This window comes from Elephantulus edwardii, unplaced genomic scaffold, assembly GCF_000299155.1.
Source record: "Elephantulus edwardii isolate Elephantulus edwardi_28Jun2011 unplaced genomic scaffold, EleEdw1.0 scaffold00018, whole genome shotgun sequence".
NCBI classification, from domain to species: domain Eukaryota; kingdom Metazoa; phylum Chordata; class Mammalia; order Macroscelidea; family Macroscelididae; genus Elephantulus; species Elephantulus edwardii.
In genome coordinates this window covers 21182271-21203453 of record NW_006399768.1, presented here as the reverse complement: position 1 = coordinate 21203453, position 21183 = coordinate 21182271, and the positions used below count along the sequence as shown (strand labels likewise).

Sequence of the window (21183 nt, the reverse complement as noted above, 5' to 3'; positions counted from 1 at the left end):
CACTGTATAAATCCTGATAATTCTAGATCCCATTAGTACAACAAGATAGTTGAGAAATATGGGAAGCCAGATAAGTACCCTAGAAATCATTCTTAAGTGACTAACATCCATTCCTCTTTCATTTCTGAACTGCCTAGATGAGAATCCAGACTTACCATGTACTGCTAACTTTGCCAAGGATGCTTATTTTGATTGGAATAAATTCATGTATTTGCCAGAGTCTTTACAGAGGCCTCATCACAAGCAAATGAATTGCTGGAATTTAAGGAATGAATAGTATCATAAGGGGAGAGATTAAAAAGTATTTCCTTGCCAGAAAGAAAATTTGAAGAAGATATGTGAGAATTAAAGAACTATTCTCTTTCAAAGTAGCTCTGATGGTGAAGTGCATTATATGTTGAACAAAAGATTGGTCATTTGAACCCTCTTGCTGCTCTGAAGGAGAAAGATAGGCCAACTCTTCCTGAAAAGATTTACAGTATCAGAAGCCTAATGGAGGGTCCTTATGAACCAGAATCTACTTGATGGCAGTGGAAGAATGGGATTCTCTTTCAGGAAAGCCTCCTCTTTCCCCTTATTTCTGTTTCCTATGTCTATTTGTCCCTTCGTTATGACAAAGTGCCTCTGGAAAAAGAGGGCAATAATCTTTTAAATGGGAGTTCTCTCTTTTATCTATGTCTTGCAAAGGTAGCACACAGAATTTCTTAGTTAGTGAGGAACCTGTTTGAGGGTATTAAGTCTATGTTCCATGTAACCTGTTCTCTAGTCTACTACTTCCTATCATAGTCTCCATTCCACCTCCATGAGTGCCTTAATATTTACATATCACAGAATTTCTGCTGGATGTCATCAAGTTGCCTCCCATTCATAAAAATCCTAAATACAGCAAAAGAAAACACTGCCCAACCAACCAGGAGCCGTCCTCACAATTTCTACCATGCTTCAGACCACTGCTATCGGGTCAGTACACCTCATTGAGAATCTTCATCTTCCTCCCTGATCCTTTACTTTGCCAAGCATGATATCCTTCTCCAAGGACTGGAAGCTCCTGGTAACATACCCAAACTATGTCAGATTCACCACTGTCACTTCTAAGGGGCTTTGTGAAAAGGTAAGGGGAAAATGACACTTGTTTGCTCTTTTGGAAGTCTGTGAAACCAAGAAACAAACCTTTGTCATCAAGTCAATTCCAATTCATGGCAACCCTCCAGAGCTGCAAATCTTAACAGAAGGAGACTGTCTCATTTTTCTCCTAAGGAGCACCTAGTGAGTTCGGACACCCTATCTTTTCCCCAGCAGTCAACACTCAAACTGCTATACACCATGAAGGCTATATTCAATATTCCTCACCAACACCAGAATTCAAGGGCATCAACTATTTTTCAGTCTTCCTTATACACTGCCCAACTTTCATAATCATATGCGGCCATAGAAAATAAATACCATATTTTGGGCCAGGTACTTGACTGAATTCTTGGATAGCTATCAAAGTCACATATCTGCTCTTTAGCACTTTAAAGTGACCCTTGCAGCAGGCCTGTCCAATGTATCTTCTGATTTTCTTGAATTTTCTATGTCTTTGGTGTGTCGGAGTCAGTGAGACTTGCTCAGAATAGGGCAGGGTTCGGAGCAAATTATTCAGGAAGGGGGACTCCATGAAGAAGAATGTAGCATCAAGATCGAAGGAAGACTCATCAATAAACCTGCATTATGCAGATGACACAACTTAGCTTGCTGAAAGTGAGGAGGGCTTGAAGCACTTGTTGCAGAAGATCAAAGACTATATAACCTTCAATACGGATTGCACCTTACTTCAAGGAAACAAAAATTCTTACCAGTGGACAAATAGGGAGAAAAGACTTGGCTCCACAGTTCTTGGTACCAGCAGTCAAGAAATCAGGAGATGTATCGGAAAGTCTGCAGTCAGGAACCTCTCCAAATTATTGGAGCAATGATGTCAGTTTGAGGACTAAGGTGTATCTGATTCAGGCCATGGTCTTTCTTATCACTTGCTATGTATTTGAGAGCTGGACAACGAATAAGGATGACAGAAGAAAATGTAATGCTGTAAGCTGTGGTCATTAAGATAATCAACATCTGATGGACTGCCAAAAAAAAAAATCTCTCTCTCTCACACACACACACAAACACAAAAAAACCCTCAAACAAAAAAACAACAAATATGTCTTTGAGAAAGTGCAGCCAGAGTACTCCTTGGAGGCAAAGATGATAAAGCTTTGTCTCATCTACTTTGGCCATATTGCTAAGAGAGGCTATTTCTTAGAGAGGGATTTCATGCTTGGAAAGGCAAAGGGTCAGCAAAGGAGAGGAAGAATTTCAACCATGTAGATTGACACAGTGACTGCTGTGATGGGCTCTAATATGTCAGGAAGTATGAGGATGATACAGGATAGGACAAGGTTCAGGTCTATTGTTCACTGGATTTCTATGGGCTGTATTCAACCTGACAACACCTAACAACAAAATGTCATTGATATTTCAAATATTAGCAGGGCCACCCAAAGTGGGCAGGCTTTTACAAAGTTTCCAAACTAAAATAGACAAGGAAGTAGCACTGGCTGGCCATTTCTGAAATAAAAAAATACTGAAGACTTGATGAGTAGCTGTAGAACCACACAGCTAGGAAAGCATAAAGAGACCCAATGATTAAAGAACTGAGAACTTGTATAAAAGACCATTTCCACATGACCAGGACACAGAGAAGTCAAGTACTTGCAAAATGTCATCAATCAAGATCTGATAAATGTCAACTTTTAATACAAAACCCAAGTGGCAAATTGTTTATATTTTTCTTGTTTTAATGAGAAGAGAATCAATCCTTCCTGTTTCAATCTCAACTAATACTAGTTAGAAGTTAAATAAGCATCCGCATGCCCTTCTCACCAACTGATAATAATTCAAAAGTTTCTTTTCTTCTTCCAACAATTCACAGTGCGTTTTCACAAATGGGAAGGAACATTAACTACTGTGTGATATTCTCTTATCACCTTTGGAGCAAGCACATCAGGGGACAGAAGATCATCAAATAAAGGTGGCCAAGCAAAGCGGACTGACCACCAAACCAGCCACAACTAAGTAATAAGAACTAAGGACTCTCATTGAGGAGGGTTGCCAAAAGCCGTACTTAAAGCGTTTACACTAAAGGTGAGCTGGCAGACACTGCAATGAAGCACCTACAATTATGAGTGCCCCACTGATTTCCACCAGCAGATTGTCAATGCTTCCTCAAAATTTCTTGGCATGATTCTAAGGGCAGGTCCAAATCACTTTATGGACTTCTAAGAGCATGGCAGCATAAACAAATCATCATTCCACTGCTTTCCTGGAAATAAAAAAAATGGTGTTCAACCTTGAGACATTCTGAATGGGGAAGCAGAGGCCAGAAACAGAATCAACAAGTAAACAGTAAGTTGGGTATGGTTGGAAAATCATTTTATCTACCATCCCTCAAGCTCCTTAAAGAGCCCAGACTTCCCACCACCATAAATGTACAAAGAACACAGTTTCGCAGTGGCTTCCAGAGGCAGGAAGGAAAGTGAAACAGGGTTACTGTTCACGGACTGCTGAGTTTGGGTTTACAGTGATCAAGAAAACTTGCATTAATTTAGGGTAATTTCTGCACAGTCATTTCATGTCAATAAGCTATACACCCTCAAAATGCTTAAGTGACAAAAGCTGTTGACACTGTTGTCTATTTTTAAGTCAACCAAAATAAGGAAGAATAACTTCTGAGATTACTTATGTGGACCCAAAGACCACCTTAGGTTTGGTTTCCTGGATGGAAATTTATAGAGTCATTACTAATGGTATGTCTCCATTAACTGACCTAATATCCTTCTTAGTCGTTTTTTGAACACCCTAGTTTCCTCCTAGGGAGTTCTGGTAGCCTAGTGAGTAAGAAGATGCACTGCCAACACAAAAGCTCACAGTTCAAACCCACCAAGTATTCCACAAGGGAAAGATGGTTAATCCCCTCCAATGTGATTTACAGTCTCTGCAAAGCTATTGAAGGGGTATCTATGAATCCGTTTCAATTGGATGGTACAACAACAGTTCCTACTAGATACATGCTCTTACCACTCTTATTTAATAATGAATTGTTGTCATCGCTGTTATGAACTGTTGAGCTGGAATTGACTCATAGCCCATCTTTCTCCCAAAGAACAGCTTGTGGATTTTAATGTGTGCCTCTGGGTTGGCAGCACAGTTCTGTAGCCACCAGAGTTTTCAAGTGTTTGGAAACTTAAAAGCTTCCAAACAGCTAGCCAAGGTATCAGGGAATTCTATTGCCCACAGGAGCTGCACTGTCAACCTGAAGGCACTGGATTTGAATCCACCAGCTCTACAGGACAAAGACAATCTCCTCCAGTGTGGTCTACTGCCTCTGAAAGCCACTGTAGGGCCAGCTATCGGGGCAGCTCTGACTTGATGGTATATAACAACATCCAAGGCACCACAATTGGTGGCTATCTGCTTGGAGAAATACAGAGAGGAAGAGAATCAAGAACAGGAGGAAAAGGAATATGTAGCTAAGTGTCTCCAAGAACAATGGCCTCCTTTGCAACGTAACCAGAAGAACTGGATGGTACCTGGCTACCATTACTGAACATTCTGATCAAAGAGTCTATAGAAGATTCTTGATTGGGGCTGGGGGTTGGGGAGGATTTGGAAGAGAATTTTAAATTCTCAAAGAATCTAGACTTTCTGGGTGATGGGAGTTGAATAAACCCTGAAACTGGTGCCCTGGTTCTCTGAAGTCATCTTTAAAGCAAACAACAGCTTTATTTCATACTAGTAAATAATGTCTGTCCTCTTTTAAAGAATTATGTTTAAGAGATTAACCTGATAAGAGCACATAAAAGATTAGATAGAAAATTTAAGAAGTGAGAAGTTTTTCTTTATGGTGGAGAAACAATTCAGAAAAGAAAGTTGAGAATGTTTGCAAAATTTGACTATAATCAATGTCATTGACTTGGATGCATATAAATTGTTGGATTAATATATGTACTTTTTGACATAAAAGGAAAAATTAAATCCTCTGACTCTTTACCATTTCGCCACCAATCTTGTGTTAACAATTCAAAGTTAAGGAAAAACATGGTATGGGTAGATCATTACTCAAAATATAGCAACTAGCTACTCAGTTTTGGAACACCTTTGATAAAATGATAAAGAAATGAAAAAATTTTAAGAACTTATTTGGTAACTGCTCAGTTAACACTATTTTATAAAGGAACAATCTCTACTTTGGGCAGCTGATGAAAAACAAAGAGTGGAAACTGCATGCCATTATGAAAAAGTCAAGTCATGCGAAGAAGGGTTGCAGAAAGTGATTATAAAAAATGCAGGAATTATAAGAATGAAGGAACAAGGAAATCCAGAAAACCAGGAGATGGCTGCCACATGATTTAAAATTGACAAATTCATGGGATCTTGGAATTGGGAACTGGGAACTAGTGATATTTATTCTACAACTTACTCCAGGACTTCTTACTTTTGCATGTGATTAATGCTATTTGTTTAATACTTGGGATCTGCCTTGTTGGCCCTTTTCTTACTCCTTTTGTTCTAAAGTTTCTAAATACACAGAAGTGTTTTCTCATTGAAAGGCATGCCTTCTTACTCATGCTTGATTCTCCTAATAAGCCCACTGGAAGCAGATCTGCTGTGCAGCTTAAGTGTTACCCTGTCCTGTTCCCCATAAGGCATCTGTGGGGCTCCAGGGAAAAGGTTCCTTATCTGGCTATTGGGTGCCTTTTGAAGGAAATGAGATATGGCAACCTCGCACAGTTCTTGAATGCATGAGGAACTGAAAGAGCTCTGATGGTGCAGCCTATAGTGTTGTGCTGCTAACCAAAAGCTCACTGAGCTGAAACCCTTCCAGATCCTAGAGAATAATGATAGCAATTTAACAAGAGACAGAGGACCAATTAAACTATATTCTAAAAAAAAAAAATAAGCTATGGCTATGTGTACAGCAAACAAGCCCAATAGCATCAAGTTGAATATGACCCCTAGCAACCCTCCATAAGGTTTATGAGGCTGTAAAACTTCACAGGAAGAGACTATCCACCTTTCTCCTTGAGCTAGTATATTCAAACCATGACCCTTTAGTTAGTAGACCCACATATTACAAGCTACACCACCTGGGCTCCTTTGAAGACTAAAGGCCTTGTGCAAGTCATGGTATTTCAACTGTTTCACATGCATGTGAAAGCTGGACAATAAATAAGGAAGACCAAAAAACTGATGCCCTTGAATAGTGGTGATGGAGAACAATATCAACATACTGTAGACTGGAGGGGAGACGACAAACAAACAAAAAGCCAAACAACTCTGTCCAGGAGGAAGTGCAGGTCAGTGCTCTTTAAAAGCATGGATGCTCCTTAAGAGACTTCAACTGACTCCGGGCACGTTAGCAAGGGACACTAGTTCCTGAAAAAGGCCACTGTACCTGGAAAAGTAGAGGACTCTTAAAAACAAACAATCATCGTTAAGAGAAGAAGGCTCTCAACTAGAGAGCCTGAAAGAGTGACTGCAACAATGGCCTGAAAGACAGAAGGTGGCTCAAGACTAGACAGGGTTTCATTTTCTGTCCATGTGATCACTAAGGCTGCAGCCCACTCAACAGCACTTAACACGTGTAAAGCAATATTCTCTGTTGAGAGCTCTATTAGGTAAAACCATTAATACAAGAATTAGACAATCAAGGGATAACTTGAAAAATAAAAACATTCCCCTAGTAATGTATCTATCTATACATCCAGTAAGGAAGGAAAATAAAAATGACTGACTACTAAGTACTGTATTTGAACGATATAAAAGATAAAATTTTACTGTTTCATTCACCTCTGTAGTTTCTAGTAAACTTCTACCCAATAAGAGCACAGTACAGTTCACCAGTGTATCTATCTCATTAGGCTCTTCTCGGCTGTCAGTTGCAGATTTTTCTTGGTTTTGACAACTTTCAGGAGTGCAATGACTAAGAATGCTAGAAGAAATATATATCCCTTTGAATTGTGGTGCTGGAGTGGACTGCCAGGAGAACAAACAGGTCTGCCCTTGAGAGGATGAAACCAGACTGCTCCCTGGAGGCAAGGATTTTGAATTTGAGCACACAGTCAGGAGAGACCAGTCCTTGGAGAAGAATATCATGCTCAGAAAGGTGGAGAGACAATGCAGGAGAGGAAGACTCAGGATGAGATGGATTGACTCAGCAATGATATTAGATCTGTCAGAGACGATGAGATTAGCTCAGGATAGGATAGGTTTCAGAGCTAATGTACACAGGGTCACTATGAGTCCAGGCAACTTGATGGCAGAAAACAAAAACAGTCATGTATTCTATATCATTTCCCCCTACTAGACAGAATTTGGCTGGGGGTTTTTTCTCATGAGTACACTGAGGTTATGATGTTTCAGAGAAGACCAGACTTCCACTTTCATCACATCAAGTAAAGTCCTAAAGGGAGTTGTGCTGCTTACCCGAAGGCAGCTTCTCTCTGGCGATTCCAAGTCACCAGCCACTCCATGGGGATAAGACGGACATCTCCTCCCATACGATTTACAGCCTCAGAAAACCTGCTGAAGGGTCAGCTATAAGTCCATTACAACTCAATGGCAATGAGTTTGAGTTCTGAGTTAATATTCACCTAGAATATTTGGTGAAGCAAAATAGATTTCTTTTATAAAAAAAAATAATTAGTATAAATCAACTTAATCCTTTACATATATAACTGGCTGATAGGAATAGTTGCAAAAGGTCAAGTGTGGAATAAGCTGACTATGTATATAAACAAACATTCACTGCTATCTACCACAATATGAGTGGCTTAGAGAAATAAATGTCTTTTCTCATGGCTTAGGAGGAAAACCATCCACTTTTCATATTTCCATTATTGTAGCATCAGATAACTAAAATATAATATTAAAATATGCTAAGGAAAGATGAGTGACAGCATAGGAGAGGAAGACCCGGATGAGATGGATTGACACAGTGACTGGGGCAATGGGGGTTGGTGTGTTGGAATAAGAATAAGTGAGACTGGCTCAGGACAAAGAAGGGTTCAGAGCTGCTGTACACAGGTCGCTATACATCGCAGGTGACTCAACAGCACATAACAACAACATACAATATTGGTTGTTTTTTATTTAAGCCTCTTGTTTAGAGTCAAGACCTAGGGGAGGGATTTTGTGTTTAAAATTAATATTATATTTTGGAGGAACATTCTAGTAAGTGGTACAGCACTCTTCTGTCCATATGATATACTGAGATAACAAGGAGTTGCTATGATGCTGAACTTTGTGCCACTGGGGTATCAAATGCCATGATGGTTACCCATGGTGGACAGTGTTTGGTGGAGCTCCCAGTTGAAGACAGGTTTGGAAGCAGAAGTGGCATCCAGTTTCTAAACAACATGCCTCTGGAATCTCTATGAACTTTGATAAATGACGATAGTTATAGAAAGGCTTCAGGTCTTTTGTGCATAGGGTTACTATGAGTCGTGCTCAACTCAACAGCAACCAACAGCAATAGTAAATTAAGGAAATGATTTGGGGATACAGAAATGGACAGAGGCTGAAGAAGTCTGAAGAGCTATGGAAGAGCACAGTCCACAGGAAGTTGTTCTGCTAACCCAACAGTCAAGCCTCTCTGGTGGTTCCAATCCACCAGCAGCCCCTCAGGAAGATCAATCTCCTTCCATGTGATTTACAGCAAAGGCAATTATAGTGAAGACTCAAGAGAATTGAAGAGGAGCAAGGGAGAAAGATTATCATCCTAAAAAAACACACTAAGTACCAGCAACAGAGTACCAGCAACAGAATGTCAACAGGATTGTGGGTGTTGAATGTGCTGCTGATGAGGTTTCAAATGACAATGATGAACATGTGATTGAACAACGGAGGAAGGGCAATGCTTTTTATGCAACAGGAAAGAATTTCACTGAATTATATTCAAATGTTTGATGGAAATAGAACTTGTAAGTGATGAACTGATGTCTGGTGAGAATTCCAAGCAAGATCTTTAAAGGGGTCATGTGCTTATTCTTTTCCACTTAGAGTAAAATACAAGAGAAAAAAGAGATGAATGTAAAAAATGAACTGCACAAAATGAAAACAGAACTTTTAAAAAATTTGGAAAATTCTGTTGTGCAAATTAAAAATGCATGTCTTAGAAGGTTCACCAAGTACATAACCACAATCTTTTATAAAAGAGATTAAGCCTAAAAAATGGGCAAGATTCAACAAATCACCACAGCAGAAAATCTACCAGCTTTAACTGTTGGGTAAAGCCCTAGGACAGAGGGGAAAAAAATATCAGGAAAGAAAAAGGTCTGCCTCTTGAAATCTACAGGCAAGAAACAGGTCAAAAGAACAAGACCTGTTATCCTCCAACCAATGAAAAAGGACCAGATTAGCAGAACTGCTGTAAAGACCACAGCAAGCAGGACTTCTCAGTGTCAAAAAATGGGGACATGGTTGTCTAAATCTGAAAGGATGAAGCCACAAATTTCTAGGTTTTAAAGAGCTGGATCTTTACCAACTTGGTGAAATGTGGGGCTCCCTTTAAGGTGTGCCAAGGGCACAGAGTCAATACTCAGAGCTGAAAAGGCACAGCTGTTACGCTTAAGGGAGTCAAAATGGTGGGGTTGCCAGTCATATGGTATAGAATGGGCCCACCCAAAGCCATGGGAGCAGAACTGCCATTTCAGAGGGTCTGGAGGTTGCAGGTGAAGCTCTAGGTCAAGTTGTTTCCACTCAAAATCCAGATAGCACAGCCAACAAACAGAATCTGGAGGGCAAGGTCATTTATACAGAGAGACAGTCTGAAAAAACTCAGACTCATTGCTGTCAAGTGGGAACCAACTCATTGCTGACCTTCCAGCAGGATTTATGGGAGGCTATAAATCACATGGAGGAGACTGCCCACCCTTCTCCTGAGGAGTCGCTGGTGGATTCAAACGACCAGAGAGGTGTCGCCTTTGGTTAAACAGCACGATGCCCTATAGGCTCTGCCACTAAATGCTTCCAAATCCCAAAGGAGAGGGTATTTTCAAGTCTTGAGAGCTAATTGAAACTGTTCTGCTAGGGTCTGAATTTGTTCAGTGTACATTTATCCCTTCGTTTCCCTCCTATTACTCCCATCTGTAATGGAAACAGCCTGTTCTACCACTGTACTTGGGAAGCAATAATTTGTATTCTAGATTTGACAGGTTACAAACAAAGAAGAATGTGCCCCTAAACGGAGTATCCTTAATATATATTTTACCCATATTTGATTTGGATAATTCTGAAAGAATTTAGATTTGCAGTAGAATTAAGACTTTTAGGATGAAGTGATAGATGTTATGTATATGCAAATGCCATGAATTCTGAGAGCCTAAATGGTAGAGCAGGGAGCCTCTGTTGGCCTGGTGGTTAAGAAGCTGCACTGCAATCCTAAAGGCATGTGGCTCAAATCCATTAGTTGTTCAGTGGGAGAATAATGGGCAACCTTTCCCTATTCAATTATCTGCCTCTGACAATCTGCCAGAGGGTCAGCTTGGGTAAGTTCTGACTTAACAGTACACAACAACAACAACAACAAAAGGTACACCATTAGACTGAATTGTGACCCTAAAAACATATGCTGTAAATCCCAATATTTGCAGTTATAATCCAACTGGGAATTAGTTGACTTTGCTATATTAATAAGATAAGATTAGCACAGAATGTGCCTTAAGTTCTTTTGAAATATAAAAAAGAAGGGAGCTCTGGTGGCCTAGTGGCAAGAAGCTGCACTGCAATCCCAGAGGTCCGTGGTTCGAAACCAACATATGCTCTGCTGGAGAAGGAGGGACAATCTCTTCCTGTACCAGTCAGATCCAATTTGCCTGTACACGCACACAAAATAACATTTAAAATTTAAAAAAAAATAAATATAAAAAAGATTAAAAAAGAAAAAAAGGCAGAGATGGCAGAGACAGAGGCCATCACATGATGACCACCCAGAAGCAAAAACACAGAAGAGACAATGACCTTCTGCCAGAATCCATGAAGAGGAAAAGCATTCCATGGAGCTAGCACCTTGAATTCGAACTTGTAGCTTCCTGAAATGTGAGAAAGTAAATTTGTTAAAGCCATCCACCTACTTAAGGTACTTTTGTTAGAATATACTAGATAATCAGGAATCATTACGTCTACAACTCATAAAATATGTGAAGAATCTGCACTGACATCTCGAAGGCACCCAGTTCAACTCTGCCAGCTGCTCCACAGGACAAGGATGGGGAATCTCCTCCCATGTGACTCAAGCCCCTGAAAACCCACTGGAGGGTCAGCTATGATTGTTCCAACTTGATGGTACACAACAACAATAAAATGAAGACCCAATAAGACACAACAAATTATGTGTTCTGCCAATATATATATTCTAAATATACTCTGTGAGTATATTTTTCTTCTTATTAATGTTCTCCCCCTGACTATTGAGAATAGTTAGAAGGGAATTCATCATAAGGTTAAATTAAAGAGATAGAAAATGTAATGGAATGAACAATACTCACATTTTTCTTCACTCTGTAAATAACCTAAGGTGATTTTTTAATAAATAAATTACTCAATTTATCAATAAATCAATCCTTTAGTTAATAATGCCATTTATAAATCCATTTCTAAATCAATCCATTTATTACTGTACATAACCTAAGGTGAGACCAAATCTTGACATCTCACAGAATCCAGGATAACCAGCTGGCATGAATTTGTGTGTGTGTATATGCCTGTCCACACATATTATTTCATTTATATCTACAACTTCAGTGTTAAAATAATTCAAATCAGTCAGGTACAGGGAATGCAAAAAAGAACTCTCAGTCAGAGTACACAAAACAGCTGGGGACAGTAGCCTGGGGACAGTAGCAATGGATAAAAGAAAAGAATAAAGAAAGAAAACCCACTGCTATCAATTCAATGTCAATCTTTCATCAGGCTCTTGGGGCTGTAAATCTTTATAAGGAGGAGACCACCTCATCTTTCTCCCTGGAGCAGCGACAGAGCTCCTTCTAAGGCGGAATGTCTGGGTCAAATGAAAGCTACCAACATGCTGAAAAGCGAAAAGTAAATCAAAACCACAATGGGGTAATTTCATACACCACTAACGCCAAATATATAAACAGTGTCAATTCCTACTGTATTACAGTGTAAAACCATTCATAGGGCTTTCTGGGTTCTAAACTGTAAAGCAAATCACCAGACTTTTCTTTTGTGGCACTATTAAACCACGGCTGTCAAGTTCAATGCACACTTGAACCCTGGGTTCGGACACAGCAAATCTTTACAGGAGGAAGCAGCTTAATTTCTCTTACAGAGCGGCTGGTAGATTCCAATCACTAACTAGTTAGCAGCCAGACAAGTTATACATTATGGTAGGTACACAGTTCCAATCCTTAGGTTAGTGGGGGAATACACCTATTTGCACAATCTAGGGATCCCTCACAGCCATTCAAAGAAAAAGAAAACACAATGCCAAAGTCAATTCCAACTCATAGTGTTACCATGTATTACAGAGCAGAACTTCTCTACAAGGCTTTCTTCCCTGTAATTCTTTTAGAAGAAGATCCTCGGGCTTTTCTTTCAGGGCTTCTGGGCAGGATCGTACCACTAACATTTAAGTTAGCCGTTGCTGCTGTTACTAGGCATCTTCTAGTTGAGTACAACTCATACTTACCCTATGAACAATAGATCTGAAGCCTGTCCTACCCTGTGCCATCCTCAACATCTTTGACACATTTGAGCTACTGTGTCAATCCATCCACTTGAGGTTCTTCCTCTTTTTTCAATCTTCCATCTTTCCAAGCACTATTCAGGGAACAGTCTCTCTAGCAAATGCCCAATGTGCGTGAGACAAAGCTTTGCCTCCAAGGACCATACTAGCCGCACCCTCTCCAATAGATGTTTATTCTTTTGGCAGTCCATGGGATATTTAATATTATTTTCCAATACCATAGCTCAAAGGCATCCTTTTTCTCCTGTCATCCTTAGTAACAGTCAAGCTCACAGATACATAGCAAGTGACTGAAAATATCATGGTCTGAATCAGTCAGTCTTCAAACTGACATCACTTTGTTAGTGCAGTAAGTCTCCTGATCTCCTAAATGCTGGTACCAAGAATGCTGGCTATGGACCCAAATAAGTTGAACTTGTTTACAGTCTCAATCTTTTCTCCATCTATGTTGTCTATTGGTCCAGTGGTGAGAATGTCTGTTTTCTTGAAGCTGATATGCAATCCATACTAAATGTTGTAGTCTTTGATCCTCTGCAGCAAGCATTTCAAGTCCTCCTCACTTTTAGCAACCAAGTATGTGTCATCTGTACAATAAAGGTTATTGATGAGTCTTCCTCTGATCCTGATGCCACATTCTTGAGTCCAGCTTCTCAAAAGATTTGCTGAGCATACGAACTGAAGAGGTATAGAGAAAGGATACAACTCTGATGCACACCTTTCTTAATTTTAAACCATGCTCAGCTCCAGAACAACACTCTTGGCATCAGCAGTCAGGAAATCAAAGGACAAATTGCACTGGGGAAATCTGCTGTCAAGAACCTCTCCAAAGTACTAAAGAGCAAAGATGTCTACCTAGAGACTAAGGTGCAAAAACTGAGGCCTTTGAGTTATGAGGCTGGAATAGAGTACTGAACATATCATGGACCTCCAAGAGAACAAACATCTGTCTTGGAGAGCGGAAAACCAATCTTCTCCCTGGAGGCAAGGATTTTTAAGCTTCATCTCACATGATTGGGGCACAAGGCCAGGAGGTACCAATTTTTGGAGAAGGGCATCATGCTTGGAAGGGTGGAGGAACAGTACAGGAGAGGAAGACCCCAGATGAGACAGACTGACAAAATAACTGGGGTAATGGAGGTAGGTGTGTCAGAGACAGTGAAAACTGGCTCAGAGTAGCATAGGGTTCAGAGCTGTTGTACCTAAATGGTCACTATTAGTCCCAGGTGACTCAATGGCACATAACAACAACAACAACAACAGTGTTCCCTTGCTCTGTTCACAGCCAAAGTTAGTAGTGAAGTACAAACAATATGCATCACCCAGGGACATTCACACCTATTAGAACAGCTACAGTAAAAAAACACAAATGAATAAAACGAGTCAGCAAGGATGTAGTAAATTACAATCTTCATAAACTATTGTTGCAAATTTAAAATGCAGCAGCCATTATGAAAAGTAAATTTGGTAACTCCTAAGAAAGTTATACAGAGATATGCCATAACAAAAACCAAAACCAAACCCATTGCTATGAAGTCGATTCTGACTCCCAGTTACCCCACAAGCTACCAAGCAGAACTGCTCTGGTATTTTTGCTATAATCTATTTTTACTGTAGCAGACTGCTAGACCTTTCCCTCAACACACCTGAACACACACACCTTGGACCCATGAATCTGAAGCTTGTGCCATCAACACACACTTCACAACTCACATCCACATACTTGAGCCCACTGCTATAGTCAATATCCCAATCCACCTAGATTTCCAATAATGGAGGCTTAGACGTGGTTACAAATCTAGTTCAAAATTTTAACAAGAGGTCAGTTTGACCAACTGTTCCCAAGCGCATAACACTAAGACAAAGGCAGACTCGGGTCCCATTCCAAGGTGTTTACAGCAAAGCAGGATAAGCATTATTTCCTTCCATCTCAATAATCTCCACCAAAATAAAAGCTATTTATACACTATAATGGTAGCATCATTTTCCTACGGACAAGTACCGTTTAACAAGCCACCACCTCCACATCCCACAAACAGGCATTAGAGGAGGACCTGGGTAGGTGCCATACTTTTTCTACTGCACCAGGCCTTCTTCCCATTAAATTTAAATACTGGCTTGCTTGAAGGCCACACAGCTCAATGCCCATTAGAGCTGCTGCGCCAGTTGACAAGTCAGTGATCTGTAGCTTAAACAAATAAACAAGCAAGTAACTCTTATAAATAACAGTCTTTCTTGAAAACAATTATTGCCCTTCATCTTCTAGCAAAATTAAAGTGCAAACTATGGACTATTAAAGTCATTAAAGAAATCTTAGTCATGCAAATAAACTAAGCAACTATTGCTCACTCCAGTAAGTATTTAGCAAACTGTGTTGAAAAGAAGAATTATATCTTTGGGAGTTTTTGGAAGACAGCATAATTTAGTTTAAATTAGTACTTCCTGGGGTGATTTTTTAAAAAATTCTTTTTTAACAACCTCTCCACACTTCAAATACCATAATCATTCAACTAATTCACAATAACCACTTGGCACCCATGCTTTGGACCTGCTGGAGAGGAACCATTTCAGGCAATACACGAGAATAGCAGTTGTGATTAAAACTATCAGAGGTGCTTTTGTTTTCTTTGTCCTTATCAGTAACTCATATATCTATACCATTACTCAAAATGTAGCAGCTTAATGTTCTCATTATTTTTAATCTAATTGGAAAATCAATTGTGTCTGGTTGTTATTGGCTGTGGGTGTAATTTGAAAGCCTAACAATAAGACACTGGAAATATAAAAGTTGTTCAACAAATATTCTTTCATTAATCTAGCAAACAAATCTAATTAATTGAATTAACCAACACTCACTTAACATCTACCATGTTAAATACAGATGGGATAATAAGCAGTTGTCCCTGCATGGTGCAAATGATTATGCACTCAGCTGCCACTGCTGAGAACTTGGAGAGACCTGAGATCATCCGGGAGTACCTCAGAAGAAAAGTCTGGTAATCTACTTCTAAAACAGCAGCTAAGAAAAACACAATTCTATTCTGACGTACATGGGATCACCAGAAATCTCAGAAATGATTCAACAGCAAATAGCTAGGTTTTAAAAAGACAGGCCTGTCAAGTTCACACTCTAGCAGTGAAGGTAAGCTAAATTAGCTTAAAAAGACAATCCAGGGTTCCTCAGATTTTAGCCATGTGATGCACAGTGGACCCAGAAAAACCTCAATTAACCAGGTCATCATGACACTCACTCAGCTGACATCCCCCCTCACTCTCACCTTCCGCACCCAGCACCTAGGACGTCTTCTCTTCAACGGTTAAGTGAACATTTCTTTCTCTATCTGGTCTTAGCCACAAACCAAAAATTAAGGCTTCGCAACAGATTTAAAAGTTGCTCTATATGGTGGTAAATCTTTTAAGCTCAAACACAATACCACGGAATGGAGTACAACTCATAGCTTAAATCTTCTTGGAAGCATATTGCCACATCCTTCTTCCAAAGATTAGTTGGTAGGTTCCAACCTCTGACTTTACGGTTAGTAGTCAAGTGCTTTAGCCATTATGCCACTTGAGTTCCTTAAGCTCAATGAAAATTATTATTACACCTCTGCTAGCATTCAATCCAAGAACAGAAAATGAGCACAATTTTATTAGAAGTTAATAAAAGCACTGACCTTGTCTCTGAAGCCTGCCCACTCATCTTCTAAGAGACAGTGAATATATTCGTCTTTTTTACAATGTTGACTATCTTGATCGTTTTATTGTCAAGTCAGCCGGCGCTTCAGAGCATTTACGTAAGTTGCAGGAGAGATTTCTCACGTCTACTAAGTCACATCAGTGGATACGAAGTGTTAGAGAGACACCATGTTTGGTTTGGCAGTGTAACTCCTTACAGACTATGCCACCAACTATGCTGAATAGTTAGAGGTTTATATGGTGAAGAGATTGCAACTGTTGACAGCTTTGGTTTGCTTGGCTAAACAATCAACACTCTTGGTACCAGCAGCCAGGAAATTAAAAGATGAATTGCATTAGGAAAGTCTGCTGTCAGAGACCTCTCCAAAGTACTGAGGAGTAACAATATCAGTCTGGATGGAGACTACGGTGTGCATGATGCAGGCTATGGTTTTTGCAATATTTTGCTATGTGTCAGAAAGGTGGACAAAGACTAAAGATGATCGAAGGAAAAATGATGTCTTTGAGCTCTGGTGCTGGAGAAGAGTACTGAATATATATATCATGGACTGCTAGGAAAACAAACAGGTTTGTCCTGGAGGGGGTGAGACCAGGCTGCTTCTTGGAGGCAAGGATTCTGAAGCTTCGTCTGACATACTTTGGACATGTTGCAAGGGCAGCTCAGTCCTTAGCGAGGGACGTCATGCATGGGAGGGTAGAGGTAGAGGGACAGTGCAAGAGAAGAAGACTCTCAATGAGATGGACTGATTCAGTGGCTGAGGAAATGAGGGTAGGTGTGTCAGAGACAGTAAGATTGACATAGGACAGAGCCAGGTTTAGGGTTGTTGTACACAAAGTCGCTGTGAGTCGCAGGCGACTCAATGGCACATAACAACAATATAAAAAACACACAAAGGGTAAAAACCACCCCACTACCCTTTCAACATTTGTACATGTATAATTCAGTGTCAGACATGACCTACATTCATTATGTTGTGCAATAATAAACCTCACTATCTAACTGGTATCCAAAGTGAGCAAATTAAGAGCTAGAAGGGCAAACTAACACTTTCAAGGAAATAGGTCCGTTGAGGGCAATGGAATCATTAGGAGCTGGGGGCAGTTATCCAGCATTACTACGTTGGGAAGAAGCTTGGAGGAAAAAATCAAGACCGATAAAACTATAATCTACTTAGAGGGACAAACTCCTTTAACTTATTCCGACTTAGAAGGAACTTGTTGTAATGTGCCCAACTAAAGTTCCAAGTTCCACCTGTGGCTCAAACGGGTTAGCTTGATCAGTCCCCTACTTCTAGATCAACCACCACCAGACCCTTTGTAACTGACTTAGGGGATCAAAGATGTAAAAAACTGCCAAGAACCTTAGAAAGGCCACAAAAACTAGTCAATCAACACACAAAATTAACACTGGAGAAGGAGGTTCTGTCCTGTCCTTCTGTGAATTCCGTCCAAAGACCTCTGAGCATACTAGGTGCAGAAGCAGTCCAAAGCAGTGTGCAGGAAATGGCTCAAGAGGAGCACTGTCAACCTTTAAGTCCTGGCTCCATTCTTAACAGCAACTTCTCTGTGACTCAATTTCCTCATCTGTAACTGGAAGACATCTAACAGTAGTAACTACTTCTTAGAACAAAACAAAACCAGTTTAAAAGTTCTGCACACAAGCTGGCACAAAATACACATCTAATAAATATCTATCATGATATCTGGTACTTCCAGAGGTAACCTGAACCACCACCCATTTCCTAAATTGGAAATGGCAACCCGACTAGTACTGAGGAGCTCTGTTACATAGTCCTTAGGGTGTTGTGCTGCCTGCCAAGCAAAAGACAGAAAGTCTCTGGCAGTTCAAATACACCCACAGCTCTCAGAGAGAAAGACAAGCGGTCTCTCCTGGCTAAGATTTAGTCTTGGAAACCTCATAGGAGGCTGCTGACTGAACAGCTGGAATTACTGAACAGCAACAAGTTGCGTATACAACAAACACTACTGTATGACTGGATTCTAATTATGAGACCAAAAACACCCTTGACATAATAGTATTATCCTCATTTTAGTGGTGAAAAATACAAATTTAAAGGTATTCAGACACTCATCCAACCTTATTGCATTAATATGTGAGAAAGCAACAAGTCTGATAACAAACCAACAAAGTTTGCATTATGCCATCTACCTCCGAAAGTTAAAGCTTTTTTAAAATAATATTGCGGTACTCTAAAATTGGGGAGTTCTGGTGGCCTTGTAGTTGAGAAGAGCCGCGCTGCTAATTCAAAAGCATACAGTTTGAATCCATCAGTTGCTCCCTGGGAGGAAGTTGGTCCTCCCATGTGATTTGCAGCCCCTGAAAACTCACTGGAGGGCCAGTTATGAGTTGGTTCCCATCTGACAGGACACAATAGCATTCCAAAACTACCACTTATTGAACGAAATTACATTCTGTTAAATACACCTCACAGTCATCTCCCCAAAATCAGCACTGCACATTCAGAAATCCCTGACAAACTGATAACAAAAAAACACAAAATTCCTTTTAACACACATAGTAATAATAAACACGATGGGGTAAAGCATTACAAAGGTTTAAATTAAATTACTTTAATCGTTCAAAACAACTTCAGACCCACAGAATAGTAAATCAATTTTGTTCAGGGATTTGTAATCTGATCCTGTTGGAGCATCAGCACACTCCTACTGGCCTGTGTAACATTTCTCTAAAAGTGTATAATTTTCTTATATACTTATAAAAGTGCTTTATAAGTATGTAACAAAACTAACAAGAGTTAATAGTTACTGTAAATATTCTCTCTCACCTATTACACCATTTAGCAAGACTTACAGTCACTAAATTGCACTAAAAGAAAATGCAATCAAATTCAAACTATGGTGGGCCTAATCCCATAGAGTATCTTTTGAAAGCTCTAACACTCAAATCCAGGGATATGTGTAAATAGTCAAATTGTTATATCTACAAGCTAGTAAAGAAAAATTGGAAGAGCAGCATGCTGTTAGTCAAAATTGTTGGCCCCAACAGATGAAGTAGTTACCCAATTTCCTGAAAACTGAGTTCCTAATAACCACTAATCCATTAAAATGCAAAATAAAAGACACATTTAGCTTATTTAAGGAATAGAGACATGAATAAAGCAAGCCATCTATCTTTACTTCACTTTTTCCAAGTTGCAAACTCTTGTAATACTTTCTGGAAAACAAAAGAGACGACAAAATAAAACACATCAATTGAAGCAGACGAATGTCTGAACACTTCAAAAAGTTACTGCCATTTCAATAACTTGAAACTGCAAGTATCAGAAAGCAGTAAGACTGACAACACAACTACAAATATTTATACAGGTGCCTTAAAAGCCACTGCTGGGCGCACACCATCAGCACCGACATTTATTATCTGTTAAGTAGTTTCAAAGAGTAGTGGCATAAGTCAAATCACTGGTTCGGAACGTGAAGTTTATGACAACAGGTGATATGTCTGGAGTGACTGTGAAGGTGTGATGCTTGTCATAACTTTCATCAGAGGAGCAACAGGAGGCCAGGCTGGCAAGATGGTACACGGGCACAGGTGCCTTTCCTCATTTCAGGAGGGAAACCTAAACCGACACCTTCATGGATAATTTAACAAGGTTTGTTTCATAAATTTATAATGCCTTTTATTACTTTCTTATAATTGCTTTGTAACAGTTTCCAAGAACCAATATGCTTGGGTAAAAAAAAAACAACCCTGAGAATACAAAGTATCAAACAACGTCAGTTTTGAATTGAGAAAAGAATGGCAACATCTAAAAAGGGTGATACAGCCCCTCAGGCCACATCCCCCCAGGAACGGGTGGGGAAAGTTTCAGAAATTATACAAGTCCAAATACTGGAATTACAGCGATGTGTTATTTAAACTTAGAGCTATGAACTCTTTAGTGGATTAATTTTAAGAAATTCTCTTTGTGAGGTTAAAAGAAGACGAGACTGAGAAACCACAACTGCTCAACTTCAGCTAAACTTCAGGTTTTTAACTTCTTGGATGATGATTATGTTTTGTCTGTTTTCTTCACCTCCTGGAGGAAATAAAAAGTGTGTGTGTACTAAACAGAAAGAAATCATACTAAGTAAAATTCGCGTTAAGGGCTCTTTTATCACTCAAGGTTCAGTCTCAATGTTCATTTCAACAGTTCAAGTTTTTAAGTGAAGACTAAAGCACTTCAAAGCAAATGCTTTAAAAAAAAAAAAAATCTCAGACATTGCTCAGAATCCTGCTTCTCCAGCTTCGGAAGCACCCGATGGCCAGTGGGGCGCCCGGGCACTAAAGGTTGGGGAGATAGGACAGCCAGAAAGATGCCACAGGTGGTCTTGGCTTCCCTGCCCGCAATCAGGCCTCCTTCGGGAGGCCCCGAACCCACAGCCGCCTCCCAGAGGCCGAAGGTGCTCTCCAGCCTCAAAGTGCCCAACTTCAGGGAGAGAGAAGTTCGGAACTGGGTGCAGGTGACCCCTCCGAGTCCGTGAAGTGGACACCGAGTATCAGCCTAGGGTACCCAACAGCACCCTTCCCTCGGGACCGTGGAAGTCTGAAGGTCCTGGGGGACGCAGCGCAGAGGGTGGGCGAAGGTGCGCTGGAAGGCGCGGCTCGCACCAGCCGCTGCAGGACGCCTGGCGGAGCAGCGCGGCCCCGGCTCCTGCACGCCGTCCCGCGCTTCCTCCCCGGA

General features: G+C 40.2%; 1 protein-coding gene across 1 annotated transcript in view; it reads right to left on the bottom strand.

Moving 5' to 3' along the window:
* Positions 1-21183, bottom strand: part of WWC2 (WW and C2 domain containing 2) — a 295272-nt gene that overhangs the window by 273774 nt on the left and 315 nt on the right. The gene's annotated exons all lie outside the window — the stretch shown is intronic.